This window comes from Chaetodon trifascialis, chromosome 9, assembly GCF_039877785.1.
Source record: "Chaetodon trifascialis isolate fChaTrf1 chromosome 9, fChaTrf1.hap1, whole genome shotgun sequence".
NCBI classification, from domain to species: Eukaryota; Metazoa; Chordata; class Actinopteri; order Chaetodontiformes; family Chaetodontidae; genus Chaetodon; species Chaetodon trifascialis.
The window spans coordinates 3,165,946-3,188,483 of record NC_092064.1 but is presented as its reverse complement, the minus strand read 5'-3'; positions in this window follow the sequence as shown (position 1 = coordinate 3,188,483).

Here is a 22,538-nt window from a genome sequence, read left to right as displayed (position 1 = left end):
GTCCCTTATCTTTCAGGTATAAAACTGCTGAGTCTTGACCTGTGCATTCCTCACTGCATTGGACTGCATACATTAAATGGCTTTTCTTATGGTTGGGTGTGTCTGGCACAGTTTCTTTCTTAGTATTTCATATTGTTATGAATTTGTTTTGAAATTGTTGTGGCAAATTGCAGACCAAGAGCCTAAACACATATTATGTTATGTGAAAAGTATAGATACATACCCTTACATTGAAATTTTTGGCTTGCCTATTGGATGTGCACACTGTTCTCATTCTCCCTTCCTGCTCTCCCTTCCTGGTCTTGTTCTAAGAGAGAGCTACAGTATATCATACTCAGCACATCAAGGCTCAGCACATATAGGATAAACAATGCCACTGTCAAACCCATCACTTGGCTGTGTCCCCAAATCAATTCCTCACACTCTTTCTGGATTAGCCATGGATGACTTAATTGATTCCGCACAGTCAAGTGATCTTCAAACAAACAGGCTTTTCCAACTTGAAAAGGGAGTGACAGCCACCAAACCTGAACTCTCTGTAGATGACAAATCATTCCTGCAGGCAATAGACATTATTCTTAACAATGGTGGCTGGCTGCTGCTGTCCTACATTCCTATAGGCTACTGCATAAAATGGGTAAAGAGTGAAGCAAAACCGGCGATGGGTCATTGCTGCCATTTGCTAATCAAGAAGTCTTGAAGATAAATTTCCATGATAAAGGATACGCCTTGTGGTTGGAATGTGCCTCCAAGCTGTCAGCAAGAGTGAGACAGAGAGTCTTTTTAGGGGTTTTCCTGACTTTGCTTTTACACCACAGTTCAATTTTGCCTTGAGGCGGCAGAATGACAGACAGGGCGGTTAATACTGGTTCTGTCAGAGTCCAGTTAAGCAGCAACTGTTTTTAGTGGACTTCTTCTTGTGCTCAAGCCCTACAGGAGCAGCGTCTACACTGTAATGTACAGTAATTGCAACTTTTTCCCAGGGATATGTCTAAGCTCTTTGTTGACTCCTCATGTTCTACTGTACATTCAGCTCGTGGAAAATGATACCTTGATATCATCACATTTCTGGGTATCACTGTGTTGCCAAAGCAAGCAACGTTTCCAATTTTCCTCACAAAATGTAAAACCTTCCTTCAAATGAAGTCTTCGACAGAGTTACACGGAGTGAGTGATATCTATCCACAGCTCTGTTGAGCATCATCAGACAGGAAACAGGGAAGTGTTTACTGCTCTGCCAGGAAGATGTGCTCAGACAGGTTTGTCCCACAGCAGGAAGACTGAGTAGAGAGATTGCAGAGGGAGGTGGGAACAGGATAGAAATTATATGTGGTTTGCTTGGAACCAATGAAAACAGTGTCAAAATATCCTTAGACGCAAGTACACTTACTTTGCTCAAGGTTTATACAAGCAGAGGAAAGCTCTTAGGCAAGCATTTAAAGACAGCCATATGCTGTACCTCAGAATAAAAGCAAAGCCAAGTTATTTAGCTGACTACAGACTAATATCAATTCCACCATCTTTCTCTAAATTATGTACAAAAGATTTCTATTCATCTAAATGATATCTCTAGTCTTTACAGGCATCAGTATGGTTAAAGGTCAGTGAATCTTTGTTTCACTTAATGGACAAAATCTCAACAGCACACAATCTAACATGGCTTCTGCATGTAGTATTGAGTAGGCAGTGTTTTCATTTTCAGTCAATCTAATCTGTTACAGAAGGTTTCAAGCCATTGAATTATAAAGCTTTGACATGCCTTGCTTATCACATGATAATTTCTAGAATCTTGTTTCTGAAGTTTTTTTTTTTTTTTTTTTTTTTTTTTCTCAGGAATGCAATTGAAAATGCTTTGGGCAAAATTTAAACTGCGTAAACTTGGACAAATTAAGTATTACTGTAGGTCCCTCAACCGCTCCCCAAAACTGTGTACATTGTTGAAAAGGAAAATGCCTAATTATGGAAACGATCTTAATTTGAACTCAGTTGAGAATATAATGAGGATGTAAACTAATTTTTCTTTTTGAATTATTTAACATCCTGTCTTTAAAATGACTTGTTGCATGCTTTGATGTGAGTGACCACTCAGTGACCCCAGTTGGTTTTCTGGTGTCTGATGTAGGGTTGGACACACTAGCAGATCATCATATTTACTGGGTGTCATTCTAAAATACTGAAAGTATTTCTTCTCATCAAAATGCATAGGTTGAACAAAAGAAATCCGTTCTCCAATTCAACTGTTGGACTTCTCATCTTCTGTTTTTCTTTTTTTTTTTTTCTTTTTTTTTGTAGGTCTATAAATTAATTACAGCTGCACACATTCTTCCACAGACACCATGGTTGTTGAGTACTGTTGTCATGGAAATGCTCTGGTTGCACTAGACCCATTGCAGACACCACTCCACCAGGGTGTAAGAGCACATGGTTATGCATTTTCACCAACCTGGCCAAGCATTGCTATTTTCACTCATGTTCCTTGATGGAGCATGTTTAGGGCTTTAAGTTGCCAAACATACAGCATTCCTATTCTTCAACCAGTAATTGTTAGTAATTTAACTCGCTGTGTGATATGTCTGTTTACCTGGCAGGAGAGGACTAGTGACAGATACTGGAGTAGAAAGGTCAGGGTATCTGCATCATCTACTGCATGTGACCATTCTTCAATCTCCATGTTATTTTGTGAGTCGCTATTGTCACTGAACATTATCAAAATTACTGTACATTAATTATCTGCAGTATACTATTCACAAAATTCTGTTTTGTGTGTGTGTGTGTGCGTGTGTGTGTCTGTGTGTGTGTTTTCTTTCTTTTAATTTTTATATAACATGATTGTTACACTCACTGCTTTCAGTGCTTAACTGCCCTCTCTTCTTCCCCTTCTTATTCTGAAATGAAAAGAAGCATGCTGAAATGGTGGGAAGAAAAATGACATTTGTTTTTATTTATTCTATTTGCTCTGTACAGTTTGGAAAACATTATGTTTTTTTTACTTTTCCAATTTTTTCTGTGCATATGTGTGTGTGTGTGTGTGTGTGTGCGTGTGTGGAAGTCTGTTTACACAGATTTAACTAGAGATATCGAATTAAAGAATGAGACTCAAAATTTGACCAAACATTCAGTGCCTGCTTTCATGACTGGAATTTTTCCATTTATTTGCATTGGGCCTGACCTTAAGATATGCAGAAATAACACTGGTTTGATTTTGCTATGCTTTAAGTATAACTTTGTGGGCGTGCTTATCAGAGAACATTGTATTTTAGAAAAAACTCACATGCAACCATTTTCTGAATTTAAATGTAACAGGGCTACAAAATAACTGTCTGTCATACTCCTTTTACATAGATTCAATGTATGTAGAATGCTATGATTTTGCCATGTTGTTTTGTGTTAAACACATTTTCAGACCAATGGAGGACTGTTCTCACTGGCTCAAATTATTTATATTAATATATTATTTTAATCATCTCAGTTTGCTTTGAATATAAAACCAGGGATCACAAAAATGACACAATGATTATAGAGTCCCTGAATTAAGAGAATTTCACGTGTGTGAACGGGGGCTGATGGTGAGAAGAAAGACTTTACAAAATGGCACATAAAAAGAAAAATCAGTTGAAAGATGGAGGTAGAGAGGTGAGAGCACAAACATGGGAAGAGAAATAGAGTGAGTTAATGTGTATTTGTGCGTGCGTGCGTGCGTGCGTGCGTGCGTGCGTGCGTGTTTGTGTTTGTGTGGTAGTGGGTGGGTGGTGAAGAGGAGGGTGGTGGTGGGGTTTAGTGTGAAAGGGGTTAATAGCAAAGTGGAGGCTCAGAGCTGATCGAAATGCAGAGCGCGTCCCCCCAGCCCTGTGCTCAGTGATGAGTTGGAGCTGAGATCTGGCGCCCGCTATAAAGGAGCTCATTGAAAATAATTCAGAGTGACGGCTGTGCAGGAAGGGAAACAGGGGAGGAGGGGGGCGTTGGTGGTGGTGGTGGGAAGGGGGGCATTGGTGGTGGTAGTGGAGAGGTGGTGGCAAGGAGGGAGGAAGGGAGAAGGTGGTATAGCTACAAAGGAAACTACATGGAGAGCGAAAAGGGTAGAGTAGGAAGAAAGACAGGTGGAGATTGAAATATGAGGAGAGACGGCATGGGTGACTGTTGATAAGGTGCAGGGGGTCAAAATTATGAAAGAGCCACAAAAGTAAAAATTACAATCAGTGTGTACAGAAAATTGAGCTGTGTGTGTGTGTGAAGAGGTGTATGGTACCACCGTGGAGAAACAGGACTCAACACTACACTTGCACTCAAGTCAACAATCAAGCCTATTATAACTATTACACCACACAACGAAGAACTATTGGACTGAATGAATGCTATGGAGTCTTACGCAGTGCTCATATCTTGCGGGATGGATGATGGCGATGGGAAAGATTCCCATGCATACAAAAATGGCAGCTGCCAGTTTTACTGTGAAGAGGTATTTAGATGTGAGTGATAAGAGCCAAAAGTGACAATCAAACTTTCAGCTGGAGAAAGTTACTGGCCTTCTATTTTCGTATACCATTAAGACAGTTCCTGGTCTTTTAATGTCCTGGGTTATTTTGCTTTAGCAATGAACAGATCTGAGTGTCACTTCCATAGCCAGAAAAGGAAATGTTGCATTTTGGAATGATTTATCTCAGAGCAGGCATGTAAAAGGAAAAGAAAAGAGCACAAGGCCTAGAATGAATCCTTGAGGAGTCCCAGAGGAAGAACCAGCAATGGAGGAAATGATGCCAAACTGGCATGTAAAAGATGGTAAAAGGTATGTAAGTGATAAACCAGTCTAGAGCTGTACCATTTATAAGGAGTACATTATGAAGGCTATTAATCTATTACAGTGTTACTGTCTTACCTCCAGTTGTTACTACTACTCAAAATAGAAAATATGTAAATCACTGAACAAATGTCATTAATTCAGCATCAAGTGATGTTTTTTAGATGCAGAGTTGGTTGTGTGGAGGGTTAAAAATACTGTACATGGTCAATATAGCACCATATCTATTTAATTTGCATTTTACCTTGAACAACAGGCTTTGGCTACATGAGGTATTTATGTTTGCTGTTTGATGCATTCCCACATAAGTAAACAGATCAAGTCAGATATTCTGGAGCTTTCAAAAAAAAAAAAAAAAGTTTTCTTCAGTTTCTGGCAGCATTAATGTGCTCAGCAAATTAGATGTGAATAATTACATTCATTAATTACATTCAAGTTTTAGAATTTTCTCTATATACTTCATATACATAGATTTCTATCCATGTTCCTATTTTGGGAAAATGCCTGTCGATGGTGGTGGAGGATAGGTCAGGAGATAATTTGGATTGCTTGGATTCATCTTCTGGGAACTCGTAATATGGAGCAAATGTCATCTGCCCAATGTATGATGTTACCAGGGTAGGAAGTTACATACATTAAATGCTGTAGAACAATGAGCCACGAACTGAACTGCCTTAGGAAAGAAAATTCACATACACAACTTTCATTCACAGAAGCAATACCAAGTAACTTTGGTGTGCTAAGGCAAACAAAGCTTCCTCAACACTTTGGCCCACATGCCAAAGGCTTTGCTCACCTTGGAGCCCCAACACATCAGCACAGTGCTAAAGGTAGCACAAGTCATCACTTTACTGTGACTGTTTGACCACTGCTGTCAACACACAGAGATGAGAGAAGGAGGTTATAACCCAGCTGCAGGGTTAAAATTTACATTGTACCGCCTGCGTGAGGTTGGACATGTCACCACACTGCAAAATGACTCGTCTCAGGGAAAAAAAGGAAGAAATAAAGATAGAAAAATGGAGGCAGACAGGGTGTAAGGTGGGAGGAGTGGGATGTAAGTCATGGCCTCCTCTCAGCAGCCTTACTATATTAATGTGGAACCCTCCAAGACCTCTATTAAACTGTGCAAAGCTCATCTGGAGGAGTAGGCACATCTTTTATGCTAACACCACTGTGTTAAGCACACAGGGAGCCTGCAGAGAGGCAGGCAGGGGGTTAATGGGGCTTGATGCACTGCAGGGGGGTGTGATGAGGATGGCATAGGTGAGGCAGGGAGATTGGGGGTACTAGTGGTGCGTCAGACCACAGCAACACCCAGCTGGGACTTCAACCCCCTGTTCCAAAGCTTTTACCCTCTATAGTCATACATGCTATGTGTACACTGAGGGAGGTTAATAATTACAGTTTATTTTTATTTTAGTTACTTCTTGGTTTCATATTTTCAAATTGTGATAACTTGGGGGTCCTGGAATGTCCAGCTCTTTCATTTTACTGAAATACTTAAAGTACATTATAAATTACTGATCCTAAAGTCTGCTCTTTAGTAGAAAATGCTAAATGTTTGTATGTGCAGTAAATGTGGTCATAGATTGTCTTTAGACTTTTAGTATGATTTTGAACAAAAATTCAATCTGACTGAAAAAGATAATAGCTGAAAATATTCATCCCTATTCTTGATTCTAGCTTTCTCATAATATCTTCATGAACATTCCAAATATTCTACCACATTTTGGCAGTATACATTTTTTTGAATGAAAGATAAATGGACTGGCTTAAAGAAAGCTCAAATGTTCAAAATGTGCTCAGAGAATACATATAATTTGTCACATCCCCTCTTGTCTGTCTAACATGAGTTTATAGGTATGTGTGTGTTCTTAAGCACTTCATCTTCACTGAAGAATAAACCATGTTTTCTCTCAAAGCTGTGAATGCTGTAAATTCATGCAGGACTCATGAAAGTACATATTCATAAATCAGTGTACAATGGTGCATTCACTGGCCTATAGAAACACCATACACACACTCTCACAAAGCACATATACCCAAATAGATAGTTGAGTCTTGGCTCATTGCTTGGGCCACTTTCTGAACACTGCCACGTCTATGATGAGATATCGAGCTGGGGCTTCACACCACACTCTGATTTATAAAAGACCATCTCTGAGAATGCTGCTGTCCTCGCTCTGTATTTCACCACAGCAGCTTTTCGACTTTGAGAGGCGAGGGTAATTCACAAGGGCTGGGTGGAAAAGTGAAGGGGTTGTCCAGGGAGGAGATTCAAAAAAAGTGATTGGAAGTTTACAGACAAATTTGAACTTGGAAGAAAATCTGATTAATTCCAGAATAAGTCTAACAAGTCAACTGGCAAGCAGCTTTTGGAGAGAGATGAAGAAGAGAGGGGAGAGAGGTGAGGGTGAGCAGGAGTGTGTGTTTGCATTTGAACCTCCTCACTATCTCCAAGTGGGATCAAATCACAGCCGCTTGCTCCTTGCTTTTTTTTTTTTTTTTTTTTTTTTTTCAATCGCTGATCAATTTAGCATGCCTCAGAACATTGCAGTAAACATCAACGGAGTCATTTTCTGGCATATTAATGTTTACATCCAATCAGCAAGATGTGGGGGCGGTCTAATTAACTCAATCAGCTGAAGGAATGCACCAGCAAATGAGAGCCCACCCAGGGACTGCACACAATTGATCACTTCAACCGACTCTCCACTCAATTGTTTCTTGACAGCACTTCAGAGCACCTGCATTAGTGAGGGTGCATATGGTGATTAAAAAAGTCATTTTTTTTCCTTTTTTTTCCCTTTCTCATCATAACCATGTTTGAAAGAGATACTGCCAGCATCATAATCTAAGTTTGTAGAGGGAAGAAATAGTTGGCGTAAAGCAGCAGCAGCAGCACTATAATGTTTTCAGTTATTCCACCCAAGCAGTTTAATTACTACTGGAAGAGCACAAATGATCAAACTGAATATGTTCTCCATTTTGGAGAAATGATTTCTTTCTCTGGCATGAAATTGATCAAGAATTGATTTGGGATGGGATGTGAAGGTGGGATATGGATGATTGCAGACAATCAGTGAGTTGCGCCCAAGTAACGCCTTTTTACTGTGGGCTCACCTATCAGTTTCTCTCATGTAGCAGAACCAGAAGCTATTTTGTTTGAGTGTGTGTCTGGGAGTGTGCGTGTTTTGTGTGGGGCAGGAAGGGAGGGTAGGCTGCAATATCAGACCGAGACAGAAAAAAGTCTGAACCCAAACACAATAATAAAAACCCTGGCGTTATCTTCTACGCTCCTAACACACACCACCCCCCTGCCTCTGTCCCTGCACATCTCTCTCTGTCTTGCTCTCAAGCGTCTTCTTTTTTTTTTTTTTTTTAAACTAGCCTTGCTTCCTTTCCTTACCACACTCCATGTGTATGAAAAATCAGCAAATAAAAAGTTACATTAACCCCGCAATGACCTTTCCCACGTAATACACTGCAGCCTGATGGGCCAACCCGGGAGCTTCATCGAAAAGCTGTCATTCTCTGCTATCCCAAGCACTGCCTGGGGAACATTTACCGGATAATTAATATATTAAATGCATGAAAAATAGTTACACAGGGGCCCCTTTGTCAGCTCTTCCACCGCACGGGGGAAGAGGGATACAGCCTGTGAACCATCAATATACAAGCATCCTACTTCAATGGGCCATCATAAAAACTGCTCATAATTTTATGGCTTCATTCACGGCCTCCACTGTAAAGGAAGGCCATATTTCCTTGTAATTCACTGAAGCTCACCGTGGCTTTTTTATGATTTGGCGGTTTTAAGCCGCCGCTGCCGTCGCAATTATGGAGGTGCTCCTGGCCCCGGCGTGAAGGACGAGCAGGGGTCAGCAGTGAGCAGAGGCGCAACAGAGTGTGACCAAGGCCCTCCAAACACACACACATATTCCACCTTTGGCTTCCGGCACATTGGTGCTGGTGGCATACAGCTGATGCAGCCCTGTTGCTATCGCCTCATTCATTAAGAGCTGAGATCTGATGCCATAGATCAGCAGGTTTAAGCTCTGCCTGTCACTGTTTCTGAGGTGGAGTTAAAATATTTGTCATGATTGTGGATCTAAAACCAGTGGGGAAAAAAAATAAATAACAGAAGAGCCTCTTTCCAGTCAGTTCGGTGGAGAGTAGTTTGAGCTCAAGTCCAGAGGTGGAAAATAACTACTTAAACGCTTATGTGTACACTGGATTTCTTTATTTTTTTTTAATTTTTTTTGCATTGAACTACATTGATGGCAGCAATATTTGCTAGCTAGCAGTCTTCTTCCCTACACTTTGTTGGTGCATTGCTACATTTCTTGGCAAAGTGTGAAACCATTGGTAGTAATGTGTATCGTGTCACCCATGTGCTTGTGCACTTGCATGTGATATAAACAAAACATGGATCCACTCATCAAAGAGTTACTTCATACCATTGGTTAAAATGGTCCACAGGGTACCTTTAAGTACAGCGATAATAATTTAGTACATAGCATCCACTGATGGCTGATTGAGAGCTTTGGAGATCAAGGACAGCTGGTTGCAAAATTCTGGCTGTGCCAGACTTTTTGGACTAAATTCTCACAATATAAGTGGCACTACAAAACAAAAGAAAACAAAGGATGGAACTCCAGTCCAGTTTTGGATCTGTGGTTGTTCAGGCGGATGAAGCGAGCAGATAGCATGTCTCTACTCATATACTTTTTACAATTCTAACATACCTCTAACTAATATATTATAAGAATATGACATTATAATATCATATATACATTTTGTTGTTGGAGGCCTTTCTTGGCTAAGATTAAGCTGTCTATGAACTCAGTCCATCTCACTACAAGGTGTGTGTTTTCCCTCAATTCTTTGAGACAGTGCTCCAACACTTGAATAGTGAGCTAAATTTAACTCTAAAATGTGCTTAGCATTTGGCTCTTATGTGTAAACTGGATACAGTGAAACATGAGAGTGGGATTTTAAAGCAGTTTGTTAATTCCTGTCTGAAGTAGAGGTAGTCGCGTGTAGTAACACATTAAAAGTAATGCATGTGAGTAAAAATGTATCAATATAAAGCTGAGTGGAAAAAGGATCTCCCTTGGCTAACTTTCAATGAGGAACAGCAGCTCTTGTTCTTCTACTGGTGAAGGGAGACTCCAAGGAAACAACTATTAAATAATGAATCCTTTTATTAAGTGACTCTAATTGTGGTCATTGACTTTAATCTGTTGCATTCTGTTAAAGAACAAAGAAATCTTTGGACTTGTACACCTCATTAGAATTATAATATACAGATGTTTTGTATACAGGTAAAAAGGTGTTGTCCCTGCAATTTACCATTATGTACGGAGCCCCCTAAGGGACATGGGGGAGAAAAAAATTTGATGGGTGAAAAAAAAAAAAAAGATGAACCTTTGCAAGATCTCGCAAAAGTGAACCGTGTAGAACTGGAAGCTACACAACGATGGAGCACCCAACATCACCCGTAGGGGTGAGTTATGGAGGAAGATTTGGAGTGGTTCCTGCTCTTAGGAGAGGTCCCAAAAGAAGACGTCATGCGGATGAAGAAGAAAGGTTTATGTCTCTCACTTATATATACAAAGCCATGTCTATAGCCAAGAACTGATTTAATGGGCTCTATTTTCGATTCCGCTGCCGGCGCGGCGCAAAGTCAGGTCTGCTTTGCCAATGGGGCGTGGCATTGCAGACTTTGGTATTTTTGTGCACTGCACTGGCGGCACAACTCCCCCCCTTCTTCTCATCTCAGTCCCACCCAGCAGCGCAACTTTGAAAGAGAATCAGATGTTTTTTGAACTGATGTAACCGCATATACTCACTTAATGACAAAGCTGGGCGGCGAGGCACTCCCTCCTCTCCCGTGCGCTCTGCTGCTCTCCCAGTTGACACAGCACATGCAGTTCAGCCTCTCTCCATCTTAAGTCCCTTAATGTGTCCTCCGTAAGTTCATAGTGACATCCACGTCATACAGCCATGTTGTGTAAAACACAACATACCACGAAAAATGCACCGACACTCTGAGGGCTGTATGTTAATGAACCACCTGTCCGGTCAAGACATCTAAAACGCATTTTGAGAACCCCAAATGTGCATTCAATGACTGACTGAGCACTGCTGAAAACACCGTTAAAACCACGCTGCCGTCTTGTTGAAGGTGTGATATATGGCGTCATCAACCACGTTTTCAGTGGATAGCTATTATCACCTAGCAACCACCCATCCAGAGAGGTGTCCCCCTGAAAGACTGTAGGGATGCTAGAATTCGCCAGGATGAACGAGTCATGTGCCGACCCGGGGAAAGTGGCATACACGTTTTGTCACCAGGCAATTTGAGTCACAGATCACCAGACATCCCTGTGTCACCTGTGTACATTCAGTCAGGTTGAGTGATCATTACGCGTGCCGAATGCGCTTGCGATGTGGTCAGATGAGATACTGATCAAAATATATAAATTTAGGTCTGACTGTATGTGCTGACTCAGATAGTTGCATTGAATCATGGCTGTTGCTAATTATTGATCGCAGTGAAATGCCAGACACTGTGGAAACCTGCATGTGAGGTATTGCCTGTGATGACCCCTTTACGAAAATCCACTTGCCCAGCGGTGCGCCGCTGGCGCACAGAGTTGACCAGGTCTGGGGTGGCGAGCTTTCAGCGCACTTTTAGGCCACCGGCGTGGACCGAAATGGACCAAAAATCCAAATCTGCCGGCTGATTATGCTGACACCTCCCCTACTGCACTGTAATGCCCATCCTACCATACCTCTGTGTCCTCGGTTTACCAAAATACCAAGTGCGCTGTGCGCCTGCCTGCGCTGCACGAAAATACCATGGCGTGGGGCACACCCTGCGGACCCTGAGCCCAATGTCTTTATATGTGAGGCCCATACCAAAATAAAACTTAATAACCTCCCATGGAGGAAGTGTACACTCCATTGTTGTGTATGTTTTCTTTCCGGTTACTGACCCGGAAGCACATTGCTTTAAAAGAAAAAACTGCGAGATCTTGCAATTATTTTTGGGAGATCTTGCAATTATTTTGCGAGATCTCGCAAAGGTTTGTCTTTTTTTTTTTTTTTTTTCACCCATCAAATTTTTTTCTCCCCTATGTCCCCTTAGGGGCTCTGTAATTATGGACAAAAATTTAAAAAAAAAAGTTTCTGGAAACATTTCTTGTTAAAGTTTGGATGGTGCCCTGTATGCAACATTAATGTCATTTGACAGTCACATGCCTGTTAAAGTGTTGAACTGCACTACTTGTGACTGTTTTAAGAGATGGTAACAGATGTATTATACTAATGCTACAATTTTGTGGTCTGTGCTGCAAACTTCCAACTTTGTGAAAAAAGTTAACTTACAGATCTGATTTGACAACTTTGTTAGAGCTAGTCGGCAGTAAATGTGGGGGCTGAGTGTTGGGGGAGAGCATGCGAGAGCAACTCTACTGTAGATGCCAGGTTGCTCGCTCCCTGAAAGAAAGCCAGGAACCACCTGTCTTTTGACCACGATACAGCCAGCTTCCATTGTTACATGGCAAGTTACATGATGAACTGCCTGCTGTGCCTCCCGAAAAACACTCACATCTCTGCTTTAAAAAATGAGTGTGCATACTGTAGATGAAAATGTAGCTAGCTAGCTAAAATTACATGACTATGTTGTTTTTTCATGTGTAATGTTAATCTTTGATGTTATGATAATGACAAGTAATTGACTTATCTTGTTATTCATGGTCTGTTGGACTTTTATGAATTGGTATGCTGTAGCAAGCAGTTGCCCTAATGTAATGCCTACTGCAATGTTAACATCACTTTAATAGGTTTTATCAACGAAGGCTGTTTTTTTTTTCATTACTTTCCACTACCCTGTATTTCCAACATCCTAAAAAATATAAAATTAAATTTGAGTTATTTATTAACCAAGTACTTCTTTTTACTTTTGCATGTGTGTTTTTTAATTATATGGCAGTAACTGTACTTTTACTTTTACCCAGCATTCCAGGTATGATGCAGATTGTACAATAAACCACATCTCATTTATCATGTGTATAATATGTGAATTGTATTCTACTGTATCAGCAATAATTTGACAGAATGCAAAATCATGTGATTTTCTCTTTGTTTACAATAATAACACTGCATTTGATCTATAAAACCTGAGTTCATTATGTATGAACACTGCAGACATGCACCATTTCTCAGTCTGGTTTTTGTGTGATTAAACAGCAGTGTGCTATTTACATGGGAAATTAACTTGAGACCGTGTGATGGCTATTATCCTCCTACAGACACATGAACAAATACCCAGATACTGTACGGACACAGACCAGCAGGCGCACATGCACATAGACAAATACAGGAGCATATGTTTGCTGGCTTGGAGTACAAACACACTGTATGCTTGTGCACAGAGCACATATTTGCACACTCTTATTGAGAATTGACAGACATACTCACCCACATGTCATATAAATATTATTATATATGGTAGTGCTGTCAATTGATTAAAATATTTAATCGCAATTAATCTCATGAATGTCATAGTTAACTCGCGATTAATCGCAAATTAATCGCACATTTTTATCTATTCTAAATGTCCCATTAATTATCATTTTAATGCTGTTACCAACATGGAAAAGTGGATGGGCTTGCTTTGTGCAGATGTTTTTTTTTTTTTTTATTGAAAACAACAACGTGTAGTTTTATATTTCACACTAACATTCTCACTTTGAGCAGTCATTCACATTTGAATGAATCAAATCTCACACATTTTAACACTGTCAATAAACAGATAAATAAATAATAAATAAATATATAAATACTTGGTTACAAAAAAGCCCCTTCAACAACCCTTTCTAAGGGATCAAAACAGGGTGATACAAGATAAAGTTACAAAGTGCACATCATTGTAAACTAGGACTCAGCCTATAGTGCAGTTAAACCATGGCTTAAACTTTCCTTTCTTAAGTTTCCTCTGAACATACAAGCAGTCAGACTATAATGCTCTTCTATTTATTCACCAGAGGCTTATCAACCCAGCCTCTTATTTCTCTCCAGAAAGAATGAACATTACTTGGCTATGGCTGCAGTAAGCTTGTTCTTAGTTGTGGTATCCATATGTCTCTGTCGAAAGCCATCCATTGTCGCCTATTTTAACAAGGAGGCGGTGGAGAATTGGCATTCACCGTGTGTATGGCCATCAAGTGGGATTTCAGTGCTACAGTGATAACTCAGTTCACACCGACAATACACACAGATAACTTTGGTCTCGTCAGTCGACCCATCTGGCAACGTTTGAAACTAAACTTTCCATTCAGAATCTTGTTTGCATCCATATCTGCATTTCGCGCTTGACATCCACACAAACCGGTGGCTTACTTAGCCTTTACAGCTAGCGAGCAGACAAGACCAAACACGTGCGTGGGGCATGCTAGTTGTTTTGTTTCCGGTTTATAATCGGATCCTGTAGTTTTCCTAACGTTACTAGCAGTGGCCACAGCTTATAAAAAAATGCAAGTTCACTAGGTCACAAAGAGCGTTAATCACGCGATAAAAAAAAATGACGCCGTTAAAAATGCTTTGCGTTAAGGCATTAATAACATCATATCTTTTGACAGCACTAATATATGCATATTTCCTGGCATGAAATGCATGGCCAAATATATGTACGTTATCTAATTATCACTAATAATTAATTGCACTCTTGTATGTACAGTTAAAAATAAATAAATAAACTTCTTCTGTGAAGTCACACACTATGCATTCCCATATAAAGTATATAATCATGCCTGTGTGTTTATTCCAAAAAAATATACCCTCAGACCTAGACATTGATAATAGTCCTATTCATTAAATATTACCTTTGTCAAAAGGGTGCTGTGGGTAGAAAGGCATTTCATTTCTGATGAAATACAAGCCTGAAGAAAGAGACAGAGATCCTGCAAGAAACTGCATTAATTTTCTGGAGCAAATGTCCCTGATTCCACCAAATGACATTCTGTATCACTAGCATTTTATAATGTGACACAGATGGAATTGAGGTACAATTTAATACCAAAATACTGAGTCAGGAGGGCTTTCCCAGGATTCAGTGAGAGAAAAATCACCAGACTGGAAGGTCAAGCTACGGCTCAAGTACTGCTTTGTTATTTAAACATACTCTGAAGTAACTTATAATAACACAGGGATGGTTCAATTTAGTGGAATGACTGACACATATCATATCTGCACTGGATTTTTAACCTTTTTTTATCTATAGACACAGGTGATTGAGTCAGGTGTCACACCATTTACAGACAGATCTGTTTGCACTTGTTGAGGCCAACAACTTAAGTCTTTCTTCTCTCAAACACAGGTCTTCGAGGGGAACCAGCATAATGTTCCTGTTTTGTACTTGTTGAGGTTGGTAAAACTACCACTCATATGTTAAAACTATCAGATTGTACAGGCAGGGTTTTAGACATACTGATATCATAAATTTAATTTCAAAGCCTTCTCAACATGGCTGTTGGGGAATTCAAATAATTTATTTATTCATCTGTTCATAATTCGGCTGAAAATTTTCACATTTAAAACATTGAGTCCAGAGAAATAATAGAATCAGGCTATAAAACACTCAAGTGTTCGTTTGTAATCATCGAATGTAACTCCCCCAAGGTTGCCCAAAATTCCCAGAAAAAGTTCATCAGACATGAACTCAGTGTCGTAGGTCTGGTTGTGGTCACTGACGCCAGTTTTCCGATTGCTAAAGATTCAATTAGCGATCATCTTTCTAAGTGGTTTGCAAGCCAGCTAGCCACATCTATTAAAAAAAAAGATTTAGTAAAACAGCTGCAAAAATCATGACAAGTATGGTTGAGGTCCTAGAGGTAATGGTACAGGTTGTTGGACATTGCCACACAAACATTTCCTAAATCAACATATTTCAATCAATGTTAACTGCTTTTTGCAACTGCTACCACAGTGTCAACTGAAAAAAATGAATGAAGAGAGAAGATGGCATTCTTTTCAGTTTATCTATTTGTCAGACCAGCTATGGCCCTGCAGGTAAAATGTGTAATAACATCTTACCTGTCTTACCTTACCTCTGGAAAAAAAAAAAAATAAAGGGTCTTCATCATTCCAGTTATTTGACAATGCAGACATTCATGTCGTCTTCCTAAATTTCTGAATCGAATATCCTGTACAACAAAAAATGTGTGAGAAATGTCACTTGTTTGTACAGTCTGTTTCATATACAACAGAGGCACTTAAATCATACAGTGTGAAATTTATGCAATCAAACAAAAGAAATCAAAACTCATTTTGTTGCTAATGAGAATATTTTGTGACATCAAATGAACAGTGTTACCAGTTTGATTTTCAGGAGCTTGCTGGTTTGCAGGCTGGTTTAACTAGGCTTTTTATTAGGCCTTACCAGTTTTGCTATGAAACATCAGAAAAAATCTGACACCACAACCAAACAATGCTGTTAGTCTGTTCAAATTAATCCAAATTTATAAATTGCATGGCAAATTAACTCAGATCTCCTATTTAGGCCTGCATATGATTGGCCTCTGTCTCCTTTCAATCCTCTTTTCTCTGCTCGAGAGAACCACATTCATATGGTCCCAATTCAAAGAGGAAGAGGAGAGGAGGAAAAAAAAAAAACAGGCTGTTGAAGCCAAACTGGTGAGCCAGCATTGTGAGTGTAGAATACGGAGTATAGGTGATCCCGGAGAGCTCACACTAAGCAAGCTTAATCCTGTTGACTAAGAATGGGCACAGGGAGCCATGCCAGCCAGCATTGAGCTGTGGGTGTATGGAGCGATGACAGGGGAATTACTCGCCATGGCAAGGGTGGTCCTCGTCCTCTAAAGCACGAGCTGCGAGTTGTGGCTGCCGATGGCTGCCAGTGGGCACCAGCACTGGGACAGGCTTACCAGACGCCTGGTTCCCTACCATAAATCCCCACTCTCACTGAGCGGAAGTGCTGCAAACCAAGGCTTTCATGGCTCTAACTTGGGAGGTGTTGCACTTGAACGACGTGTTCTAAAATGTACAACCCCAACCCTAAAGTTGGGACAGTGTGTAAAACATAAATGCAACAGAATGCAATTGTTTTCAAACTAATTGTGTTTACTGACAACAGTTTTACGGAGAGTCCATGTAATAATATCCTTTATACAATCATGTGTTCACAAAGTGTTGAACCTCTCTCCATCCTCGCTTATGAATGACTGAGCCTTTCCAGGATGCTCCTTTCATACCCAATCATGATACTATCACCTGTTACCAATGAACCCGATTACCTGTGGAATGTTCCAAACAGGTGTTTTTGGAGAATTCCACAACTTCTTTTGTTGCTCCTGTCCCAACTTGTTTGAAATGTGTTGCTGCATCAAATTCAAAATAAGCATACATTCACAAAAATAAATGAAGTTGATGAGGGCAAACATTAAATATATTGTATATGTACTGCTTTCAATTGAGTATATATCGAAGATTGAGTAGCAAATTATCACATACTGTTTTATATGTGTTTTACACAGCATCCTGCTTTTTTAGAACAGTGTTGTATGACATCTTGGTTAGAGTGTTAGAGATAGTATGAATGACTAAGGTCACTGGAGGCACTGCTACCATCTACCAGTATGCGCTGAATCCAGTTTTAATACTGACATTCAATAATTTTTTTTAATGTCCAATTTCAAGATTAAAACAAAAAACAATGCAAAATGTTCATGGCGATATGGTTTATCTTGGGGACAGATGGATGATTATGCTGGGTACATTTACTGTACATATAAAACCAATGTTCAGTGCCATTATAAGAAGTACTATGTCCCTTACATAGCAAGGCAGAAAGAGAAGGGTGTGGAGGTTGGAGTGGTGGATGGATGTGTAGAGCATCTGCATTTCATGCAGAAGACCCACATTGACCTTAACCATACCATAGTAGCCACACACAGTTATTGTAGAGAAAAGCCTCATTTTTAAAACAATGGCAGTGAATGCTGAAAAACTTTGGTAATGTAAGTGTTTCAGTGTTACCATATTCATAAAGAACAATCATTTCTGAATGGTAGCATAATTGGCAGAATACATGCACTAATTCAACATCCAGCCCAGCTCTGAAGGTCAGTCTTAACAGCTTTAACTGAGAGAAATCCTGTGGAAATGTGCCAACCTGTTGAAATCTCTCTCTTCAGATTAGCATTGTCTAACTGATTAGCACATTCTCATACACGTAAAGCCAAAAGGAGCAAAGACGATGCCACTTAAAAGCTACATTGTTCTGCAGAGTGAACATGTCAATCCTAATTCCTTCAGCCGCGGTTAACAACCCATCAGCAAACTGGCAGTTGCAGATTGAACACTAGTTGAGTCTTAGTCCTGAGCCGAGATCTTCCTGAGGCATTACACCAGGGTGTCATCCTCTAATACCATGATCTAGATGGAGGGAGAATACACAAAGGCAGATATTGGACACATTGTCAGTGCTGTGCTCTTACCCAACTACACCCCCTCCATCCCCCCGGCTCACTTCTTCACCCTTAAACGACTGAATATGAGCTGGTTAATCAGCTCCGCTTGAGGTTAGTGAGGTGATGTAGGCCGACGTCTTCCTCCGTGACCACCACAAAGCGGCCTCTGCTCGCCCCTTCCGTGAGAGCAATGAGATGGGAGGGACTCCTCAGGGGGCTGTAAGAAGAGATCACCTCCACCCTTCCATTAAATCATCCCTCCCTCCTTGCTTCCATTAGAGGAGGCTTTTCTTTATGAGCTGTGTCCTGATGGGCTAGCAGACGGCCGGGTAAAGGCCAGGCATACCACTTGGGTGCCTCCAGAAGGAGAGCAAGCAAGCGGAAGGGGCAGTTAGTGGCGCAAGCAACACCTCTGAACACACAGATACATACATACACCCTTAGACACACACATCTGAGCCAAAACAATCATCAACAATCAACATCAACAATCAAAGCGGGGTATTCCCTGCTTATGCTTACATGCACATACTGGAGACTTGCACTTTGCGTGAATCAGGACTACAAAGCTTGGTTTCACATCACAGGCCAAGCCACAGCCCCACCATCAAGATATCAGGGTATTTGGAAGTTAGCATCTGGATTGATGCTGTGACTTCTTGCGTGAAAGCTCTAAAAATTAAAAATAAAAAATAAAAAATTGAGATGCAATAACTTGCACATAAAATAAGAGACGATGTAATTTTAGCTGACGATTTTTCCTCCTTCACACACTGGTAACTGTCACCCATGTCCTGCTTCCAATCACTATTACATTCTCCAACTCACCCAGAAAGCCCCAGACTAAGAATACACACAGCAGGGTAGTTTGAAATGCAAGTGATCACAATGCCCAGTTCAAATCACCCTTGTTGCATGGAGCCCCAGACTCTATCACCAAAGTGTCTGGTAAAACACCACAGGGTGGATCAGAAGTTAATGCATTAAAATAAAAAACAAATTGCAAACATCATGCATGTGCCATCTTGACACAACCACTTGAATATATTAACATAAGATAGCGTGTTTATTATGTAATTAATAATAGATTACATGAACAACCTTTCTGATACTGATTTGTGTGACTGTTCACAGGGGTGGAAGTTCCATTTACATTGGTCTCAGACTTATGACATCAGTATTTCAAAATCCTGGCTTTCAGCCCTGTTTACCACCATGAGCAACACCCAGAGTCATGTGGTTGATTGTTCATGTAAAAAAAAAAAAAATCATTAATGCAGCTTTAAAACATGTACACATTTTTATAGGAAGCTACCTCTGATGTTTGGCTAGGTGTATTATTTAAAACGCCTGTAAGCAGTGGCCTCATTGGAGCTACTATACTTTCCAGAGCTTATTAATCACAAACCCACTGCATATGTTATACTGGGCTTTGAACAGTGTGATTAAGAAGTGGTCAGATGGAATACTATCAGTGGAAAAAAAAACAATAAGCAGCAGGCATTCCTTCCACTGTCATCAACTTAAGGTTTGAAAGAGTAAGTATGCCTGTAAAATTTTGTGAAGTGGAGGAGTGTGTGCATGTGTGTGTGTGTGTGCGCGTGCACAGGGGACAGCCCCGGGCCAAGCAGCTGTGAGCAGATGTCAGCGTAAGTGAGCGAGGGACTTGGAAGAGAGAGAGAAATGTGGCTGGGCCAACCCTCTAATTTACGCATGAGTGGTGCTGCACCACCGATATTTACATTTAAATTGATGTTTCAGATACTTAATTAAAGACGAGGACTGGGCTCTTCTGGTCGGCGGCAGCCTCTTCTTCATCTTCCTCCTCCTCAGCAGAGTGCACAGGCTGCTCACTGGAACCTGCAGCACTTCCCTGAGCCCTGTCAACAATATTTCACTGGAGGCCAGTTAGTGACAATGCACCACGTTTTGCGTCTATGGTAATTTTCTGGGTGCATTATTGAATACACAATGCCCCCTGGTGGTTTGTGATGCAGGCCCATACACACAATGCAACTCCTTCCTCTGTCCTGAGATTTGTCAGTAATGACAATGGTTGGACACTTACTGAATGTATCAAGTGTGTGAATTGGCCAGTTGTTGCAGAAGTTCCATTGTAAAACCATAACACTGACATCAATATGCAATACAGGTGTATAAACCTTAGTGTAGTGAGAGGTTAAAAGATTAAGATGGAACCTGTTGTTATGATGCAAAAGTACATTAATACACTAATCTGACAAATGCTAAGTGCTTAACATTACCTATTTGTTCTATATGGTCTATAAGTCCTCAAAGATTGGACTGAATGTTTGAATGTTTAGAGCTGCTGATAGCAGATCTATTAGACTTGTTATTTTTGATTTGGACTATTTTTTGTCTCAGAAATTATATATAAAATAATAAAATTCAGTGTTTCCCCAAAAATCCTCTTCTTATCACAGTGAAAAAGCCTCTAAAACTACACTTAGATAATCACACTACTAAAAAAAAAAGAAGATATCTCATTACCTCCATCACCTCAGCAGTATGTCTGGAAGTTTTAATTCCTGTGTTTGTAGCTGTTCAGTAGCCTTTTGTTTCTTTAGGTCTTAAAGATTTTGTGACGTATTTTTCCAGACAGCCAATGACTCATGTCTCCTGTTTTTGCATGTTAATGATTGTGACATGCCCAGGGACTGCAGATGAAAATGAGCTTTAAACTAGAGAGGTTCAGTCTATCACATGTGCACATTTATGTTTAATACTGTACATCAGATAAAATAAACGATAAAAATAAAATCAGCAAGTCTGCATCTATATTTGCTAGTGTTGCAGTATGGTTATGCAGTGTAGTTTGATCTGAAAAGTCTGTTCTGCATTCCCTGTCAACACTGACAAAAATGAATGCAGACTTAATCTTGGCCATAATGAATTAATAAGTCACGCAAGTTGCTTTGATTTTTATATTGAAATGAATGAAATCCAAGAAATGCCTGGAACAGCAGACAAAATACTTCTAAATATGTAAAACACAGCGGCTGCAATGTTAAGTATAAGTAAATGGGTTAAAGCATCCAACAGCACTACTATGGTCCTTTAAAGCTTCATTAATTGATTTTTTGGCTACTTGGCAACAAGCGTTGACATATTACTACCCTTTAAAGTTGCTGAGTGAATTGCTGACAGACAGTGCCTTGCCCTGCAGACACAGAATCAGTTCAGTATGCATTTGGAGTGGTGTTTGTGTCCACCTGAAAAATACAAGTCCAATATTCACTCTTCGTTTAGCGCTGCTTTGGTCTCCACCAACGAGGAAAAAAAATATCTGTTTCTTTAGCTGCTAAATGCTTCACTATGTTCATCAGCTAGTCTGTGTCTGTCTGCTGTTTGGTGCTGAGCAGCTTTTTCGTGGAAAACAGCCGCCTGCTTCTGCTGGAAACTAGGTTGATGAGTGCGATTTGTAGGCTGAAAAACTTAGAAGAAAATGACATGGAAAAGCTCTGTGGATTATTCTCAGTGTGTTTCTCACTACGTGGTAGTGGTTCATTAAATTTTCACATTACACATATTTTTTAAAATAAAAACACTGATTAGTGCAGCTTTGACTCCAGATTTTGCTGAAACAAGGGCAAATTCTGACAACTAAACAACAGAATTCCACTTGTTCCCTGTGCAGTTTCTCTTCTTTTTTTTTGATAAACTATTTCAGTTCATATGCAATTAAAACAGATAAACCTGTTATCTGACATGATGGGCTCAACAGTTTGCAAACTTGAGTCCAATCCAGACTAGTGCTTATACATTTGTGTGCTGAAATGTCTCCTAACGGCTGAAGAGATACACTGCTCTTCATTAACAGGGTCTCCAATGAGGCCAAAGTCCTAATGCAGTGGCACTCCAGTCCTGATGAACTGTACTCCCAGCATGCTTGACTGTCCTTGCTGGGGCCCTCAGAGGGGCCGCCTGACTGCCCACAGGCCAACTCCTCTCCACCACTTGCTCCCAAACAGCCTTTTAATAGGTTTTAAAAGAGGGTTATTAACATCACCTGCTAATTATGTTAAGGACCTAATTAGGGAATGAGAAAAAAGGCCTTTTTGTCTAATTAGGTTTTCTTTCTCAGTACACTGATAACTAAGGGAATGCTGAGATCTCCGTAGAAATGAGAGTGCAATGAGCCAGTGAGAGGATACTTCAGAGAAAGAGTTAACCCTTTCATCAGAGCCTCAACTCTATTAACAGGCCACTGGCGGAGTGCA